Raw genomic sequence first — 7,500 nt, 5'->3', positions numbered from 1 at the left:
CTCGTTGTCGGCAGGATTCGAACCTGCGCAGGGAGACCCCAATGGATTTCTAGTCCATTGCCTTAACCACACGGCCACAACAACTGACTGCAAGGTGTGTGCACATAATCTGTATGCAAGTTTTCAAGGTGTCCCACAGCAAATTCCTGATATTCTGCAATGCACTTTTTAAAAATAAGGTTTTTTTCAGCAGGCACATTCTCTCCTAAAAACAAAAATTGCATGCGTATATCTCTAGTTTGGAATACCATAGGCTTGCATGCATACTCTCATGGGTCACTCAAGTTTTTTGGACCCTATTGCACTCTGTTTTCGTGCTGCTTTTAGTATATGTCCCATATTAAAGAAGTCTACCATCTTTGAGTATTTGAGGCTCCTTTGTAAGTGCTTTATATTTTTTCCTTGAAGAGCTATATAATAAAGGGGTCCGGGAAGGATTGCATTTATGGAAGATAAAAGAAGGCCCACTTGTCTCACCAAATGCTGTAGAGAAACCTGATGTTTTACTCATGTTATCCTTAGTTCGTTTTTGTTAGACCTTGCATTCTTAAGGTGGTCCCAACCCCACCTTATTGCTTTTCACCTCCGCATTTTGCTGTATCTTTTTGTTGGCCTTAGGACTCTGATCACTTTATCGCTACTAATCAGTGCTGAAGTGCATGTGCTTCTTCCCTAATCATGTGTATAATTGGAGTATACCTGACTGACAGATTTAATTTACTTGAATGCCCCTTGTAAAGTGGTATACCATATACCCAGGGACTGATTGTGCCGCCCAAAGAAATAGCATTTCAAACCTGTCTCAAGCCTGCTACTGCAGTGCCTGTGCTGCAGTGTACTGCCACTTCGACTTGGCATTTAAAACTACTTGCCAAGCCTTAAACTCCAATTTTATTACATATCAGTAACCCCTAAGGTAGGCCCTAGGTAGTCCTAGGGGCATCATGCTATGTAAGTAAAAGGTAAGACATGTACTGTGGTAGTTTGTATGTCCTAGTAGTATCAAACAGTCTATTACATTTTTCACTACTGTGAGGTCTGCCCCTCTCATAGGTTAGCATTGGGTATTCCCTTATACTTTTTGGGGGGTAATTCCATATCAGAGAGGAGAAGCTTTATTTATTTATTGATAAATCCTATCTACTGGTGAGGTTGGATTTAATCTTACTATTGTATAAATGCCATTTTTAGAGAGTGAGCATTTCTCTGCACTTACTGCTCTATTTGCATTGAAACCTGTCTTCGATTGACGTCTGGATTGGGCTGCGAGACAGCTACATATGTGCATTCCCTGTAGACAGCCACAACACAGGTCACTCAACTGCAACTGCATTCATCTGCATTCTGATTGGCCAGGGGGAGAGCTCCGCTCCCCTTACCGCAAACATGTTCAAGAACGATAATTTATGTCAGTAAGTACAGTATACCTACATCTTATAATCATGTGTGTTTAAATAATTTGTTGTTAGATCGTTTAAATATTGAAAAGGATCTGTTTTTAATAGACATTTTACAAAAACAACTGGTACATTTGGGAATTCTGTAAAAGAAAAACCCAACTGCCGTGACATTGCCAACCACAATGCCGTGACTCGGATTCGAACCGAGGTTGCTGCGGCCACAACGCAGAGTACTAACCACTATACGATCACGGCGAGCTACTTGGGCTCAATAACGTACAGTGACATGAAGAAATTATAATTCGGAACACTCAGGGCTACTCCTGTGATAGGCTGAATGTGTTCATTGCTTCCTCATTCCTTATACAAAGGCTTTATCTCCTCAGTGGTCGATAGGCTGAAACCGTTTCCTGGCCGCCTGCTTGTGAACTGGCAGGAGTCAAAGATCACACATACACTGGTGGGCCTGTGATGGGACACCAATGCAGAGAAACACACCTGGCGCAGATATTCTATTCTGTTTATTAGACCTGCATCTCCCCTGTACCTCCTCAAGCCATCTGTATGTGAAGCAAGAAAGAGTTAAGGAACGGTCCATCTACACTTTTATTGGGAGGATGCTGCCGTGAGCTCCTCCCAGCTAATCACACAAACAGCAGTAAAGCAAGATAACTACACAGTTAGGGGGGACTGCATGGTTAGGTTTTTGAGGAATTATTGAAACTGACCTCAGTGACCCATAATCAGAGCTGTGGCTAATGACTGCATGCCTAATTATGATGAAGCAAGCACCATGGCTCGTAGGGGCCCCACAACACACTTTTCTTAGCTCATTGAATTAAAGTATAAACTTCTGCCATGTGTGAGTGGTAAAGGCTTGTTAATTTTGTTGCTTTTCAAATTCACGTCTGACTACAAGACGAAGGAACATTGGGGCATCAGACGCTTTGGAAAGTAGCCACCAACCGCAGAGAAAGAGAGAGAGAGGGAAAAGACAGTATGAGGTGTGGAGAAAACAGCAGCAGGTACAAGGAGCTCAAATGAGATTAATGGCGCCTAAATAGAGCACGTAAAGGAACAGTTACAAATCTAAGAAAAGGGAAAGAAAAGACTAGGAAAAAACACAGAAAGAGCTTGTAGATGAAATTCTCTTCCAGGAACAGCAGGTTAAGAGAAATTACACAGGGAGCAGTTAAGCTTGTAACACGGGGGAGAATAGAAAAGAAAATGCAGTTTTATGAAGTGTGTTTGCCTAATCCAGCTAGCACTTTTATTTTATTTCTCTATTTGCTTCTTTTATTGGTAAAGTAAGTTTCAAGTGCATGCACAGGTATGACCGAGAGAGCCAGGGTATAATAATTTGAAGCGTTTGCACCAGCGCTAATGAAGGACGAGAGTTATAGCAAAGATATGAAAGGGGGAGCGATAATAAATATGTGCTATGGCAATAGTGACACCAAAATAAGCCACCTATTTATAAAACTGACATGGAAGAAATACTAAAGGTTAACTTCTGAAATTGTAGCCGATGTTAAAAAGATTCTCGTTGTCGGCAGGATTCGAACCTGCGCGGGGAGACCCCAATGGATTTCTAGTCCATCGCCTTAACCACTCGGCCACAACAACTGACTGCAAGGTGTGTGCACATAATCTGTATGCAAGTTTTCAAGGTGTCCCACAGCAAATTCCTGATATTCTGCAATGCACTTTTTAAAAATAAGGTTTTTTTCAGCAGGCACATTCTCTCCTAAAAACAAAAATTGCATGCGTATATCTCTAGTTTGGAATACCATAGGCTTGCATGCATACTCTCATGGGTCACTCAAGTTTTTTGGACCCTATTGCACTCTGTTTTCGTGCTGCTTTTAGTATATGTCCCATATTAAAGAAGTCTACCATCTTTGAGTATATGAGGCTCCTTTGTAAGTGCTTTATATTTTTTCCTTGAAGAGCTATATAATAAAGGGGTCCGGGAAGGATTGCATTTATGGAAGATAAAAGAAGGCCCACTTGTCTCACCAAATGCTGTAGAGAAACCTGATGTTTTACTCATGTTATCCTTAGTTCGTTTTTGTTAGACCTTGCATTCTTAAGGTGGTCCCAACCCCACCTTATTGCTTTTCACCTCCCCATTTTGCTGTATCTTTTTGTTGGCCTTAGGACTCTGATCACTTTATCGCTACTAATCAGTGCTGAAGTGCACGTGCTTCTTCCCTAATCATGTGTATAATTGGAGTATACCTGACTGACAGATTTAATTTACTTGAAAGCCCCTTGTAAAGTGGTATACCATATACCCAGGGACTGATTGTGCCGCCCAAAGAAATAGCATTTCAAACCTGTCTCAAGCCTGCTACTGCAGTGCCTGTGCTGCAGTGTACTGCCACTTCGACTTGGCATTTAAAACTACTTGCCAAGCCTTAAACTCCAATTTTATTACATATCAGTAACCCCTAAGGTAGGCCCTAGGTAGTCCTAGGGGCATCATGCTATGTAAGTAAAAGGTAAGACATGTACTGTGGTAGTTTGTATGTCCTAGTAGTATCAAACAGTCTATTACATTTTTCACTACTGTGAGGTCTGCCCCTCTCATAGGTTAGCATTGGGTATTCCCTTATACTTTTTGGGGGGTAATTCCATATCAGAGAGGAGAAGCTTTATTTATTTATTGATAAATCCTATCTACTGGTGAGGTTGGATTTAATCTTACTATTGTATACATGCCATTTTTAGAGAGTGAGCATTTCTCTGCACTTACTGCTCTATTTGCATTGAAACCTGTCTTCGATTGACGTCTGGATTGGGCTGCGAGACAGCTCCATATGTGCATTCCCTGTAGACAGCCACAACACAGGTCACTCAACTGCAACTGCATTCATCTGCATTCTGATTGGCCTGGGGGAGAGCTCCGCTCCCCTTACTGCAAATATGTTCAAGAACGATAATTTATGTCAGTAAGTACAGTATACCTACATCTTATAATCATGTGTGTTTAAATAATTTGTTGTTAGATCGTTTAAATATTGAAAAGGATCTGTTTTTAATAGACATTTTACAAAAACAACTGGTACATTTGGGAATTCTGTAAAGGAAAAACCCAACTGCCGTGACATTGCCAACCACAATGCCGTGACTCGGATTCGAACCGAGGTTGCTGCGGCCACAACGCAGAGTACTAACCACTATACGATCACGGCGAGCTACTTGGGCTCCATAACATACAGTGACATGAAGAAATTATAATTCGGAACACTCAGGGCTACTCCTGTGATAGGCTGAATGTGTTCATTGCTTCCTCATTCCTTATACAAAGGCTTTATCTCCTCAGTGGTTGATAGGCTGAAACCGTTTCCTGGCCGCCTGCTTGTGAACTGGCAGGAGTCAAAGATCACACATACACTGGTGGGCCTGTGATGGGACACCAATGCAGAGAAACACACCTGGCGCAGATATTCTATTCTGTTTATTAGACCTGCATCTCCCCTGTACCTCCTCAAGCCATCTGTATGTGAAGCAAGAAAGAGTTAAGGAACGGTCCATCTACACTTTTATTCGGAGGATGCTGCCGTGAGCTCCTCCCAGCTAATCACACAAACAGCAGTAAAGCAAGATAACTACACAGTTAGGGGGGACTGCATGGTTAGGTTTTTGAGGAATTATTGAAACTGACCTCAGTGACCCATAATCAGAGCTGTGCCTAATGACTGCATGCCTAATTATGATGAAGCAAGCACCATGGCTCGTAGGGGCCCCACAACACACTTTTCTTAGCTCATTGAATTAAAGTATAAACTTCTGCCATGTGTGAGTGGTAAAGGCTTGTTAATTTTGTTGCTTTTCAAATTCACGTCTGACAACAAGACGAAGGAACATTGGGGCATCAGACGCTTTGGAAAGTAGCCACCAACCGCAGAGAAAGAGAGAAAGAGGGAAAAGACAGTATGAGGTGTGGAGAAAACAGCAGCAGGTGCAAGGAGCTCAAATGAGATTAATGGCGCCTAAATAGAGCACGTAGAGGAACAGTTACAAATCTAAGAAAAGGGAAAGAAAAGACTTGGAAAAAACACAGAAAGAGCTTGTAGATGAAATTCTCTTCCAGGAACAGCAGGTTAAGAGAAATTACACAGGGAGCAGTTAAGCTTGTAACACGGGGGAGAATAGAAAAGAAAATGCAGTTTTATGAAGTGTGTTTGCCTAATCCAGCTAGCACTTTTATTTTATTTCTCTATTTGCTTCTTTTATTGGTAAAGTAAGTTTCAAGTGCATGCACAGGTATGACCGAGAGAGCCAGGGTATAATAATTTGAAGCGTTTGCACCAGCGCTAATGAAGGACGAGAGTTATAGCAAAGATATGAAAGGGGGAGCGATAATAAATATGTGATATGGCAATAGTGACACCAAAATAAGCCACCTATTTATAAAACTGACATGGAAGAAATACTAAAGGTTAACTTCTGAAATTGTAGCCGATGTTAAAAAGATTCTCCTTGTCGGCAGGATTCGAACCTGCGCGGGGAGACCCCAATGGATTTCTAGTCCATCGCCTTAACCACTCGGCCACAACAACTGACTGCAAGGTGTGTGCACATAATCTGTATGCAAGTCTTCAAGGTGTCCCACAGCAAATTCCTGATATTCTGCAATGCACTTTTTAAAAATAAGGTTTTTTTCAGCAGGCACATTCTCTCCTAAAAACAAAAATTGCATGCGTATATCTCTAGTTTGGAATACCATAGGCTTGCATGCATACTCTCATGGGTCACTCAAGTTTTTTGGACCCTATTGCACTCTGTTTTCGTGCTGCTTTTAGTATATGTCCCATATTAAAGAAGTCTACCATCTTTGAGTATTTGAGGCTCCTTTGTAAGTGCTTTATATTTTTTCCTTGAAGAGCTATATAATAAAGGGGTCCGGGAAAGATTGCATTTATGGAAGATAAAAGAAGGCCCACTTGTCTCACCAAATGCTGTAGAGAAACCTGATGTTTTACTCATGTTATCCTTAGTTCGTTTTTGTTAGACCTTGCATTCTTAAGGTGGTCCCAACCCCACCTTATTGCTTTTCACCTCCGCATTTTGCTGTATCTTTTTGTTGGCCTTAGGACTCTGATCACTTTATCACTACTAATCAGTGCTGAAGTGCACGTGCTTCTTCCCTAATCATGTGTATAATTGGAGTATACCTGACTGACAGATTTAATTTACTTGAAAGCCCCTTGTAAAGTGGTATACCATATACCCAGGGACTGATTGTGCCGCCCAAAGAAATAGCATTTCAAACCTGTCTCAAGCCTGGTACTGCAGTGCCTGTGCTGCAGTGTACTGCCACTTCGACTTGGCATTTAAAACTACTTGCCAAGCCTTAAACTCCAATTTTATTACATATCAGTAACCCCTAAGGTAGGCCCTAGGTAGTCCTAGGGGCATCATGCTATGTAAGTAAAAGGTAAGACATGTACTGTGGTAGTTTGTATGTCCTAGTAGTATCAAACAGTCTATTACATTTTTCACTACTGTGAGGTCTGCCCCTCTCATAGGTTAGCATTGGGTATTCCCTTATACTTTTTGGGGGGTAATTCCATATCAGAGAAGAGAAGCTTTATTTATTTATTGATAAATCCTATCTACTGGTGAGGTTGGATTTAATCTTACTATTGTATAAATGCCATTTTTAGAGAGTGAGCATTTCTCTGCACTTACTGCTCTATTTGCATTGAAACCTGTCTTCGATTGACGTCTGGATTGGGCTGCGAGACAGCTACATATGTGCATTCCCTGTAGACAGCCACAACACAGGTCACTCAACTGCAACTGCATTCATCTGCATTCTGATTGGCCTGGGGGAGAGCTCCGCTCCCCTTACCGCAAATATGTTCAAGAACGATAATTTATGTCAGTAAGTACAGTATACCTACATCTTATAATCATGTGTGTTTAAATAATTTGTTGTTAGATCGTTTAAATATTGAAAAGGATCTGTTTTTAATAGACATTTTACAAAAACAACTGGTACATTTGGGAATTCTGTAAAGGAAAAACCCAACTGCCGTGACATTGCCAACCACAATGCCGTGACTCGGATTCGAACCGAGGTTGCTGC

The 7,500-nt window shown here is 41.4% G+C and overlaps 3 non-coding genes across 3 annotated transcripts; all 3 read right to left on the bottom strand.

The window, feature by feature from the left end:
• Window positions 1-1,583: 1,583 nt before the first annotated feature.
• On the bottom strand, window positions 1,584-1,655 carry TRNAH-GUG (transfer RNA histidin (anticodon GUG)). The gene has a single exon. It is a non-coding gene; the product is annotated as a tRNA-His (tRNA).
• Window positions 1,656-2,944: 1,289 nt separating this feature from the next.
• Window positions 2,945-3,026, bottom strand: TRNAS-AGA (transfer RNA serine (anticodon AGA)). Its single transcript has one exon. It is a non-coding gene; the product is annotated as a tRNA-Ser (tRNA).
• Window positions 3,027-4,525: 1,499 nt separating this feature from the next.
• TRNAH-GUG (transfer RNA histidin (anticodon GUG)) lies at window positions 4,526-4,597 on the bottom strand. The gene has a single exon. It is a non-coding gene; the product is annotated as a tRNA-His (tRNA).
• Window positions 4,598-7,500: the final 2,903 nt, after the last annotated feature.

Source organism: Lissotriton vulgaris, unplaced genomic scaffold (genome assembly GCF_964263255.1).
Source record: "Lissotriton vulgaris unplaced genomic scaffold, aLisVul1.2 SCAFFOLD_301, whole genome shotgun sequence".
NCBI lineage: Eukaryota > Metazoa > Chordata > Amphibia > Caudata > Salamandridae > Lissotriton > Lissotriton vulgaris.
The sequence above is the reverse complement of the archived record's forward strand: the minus strand, read 5'-3'. Positions and strand labels throughout refer to the sequence as shown.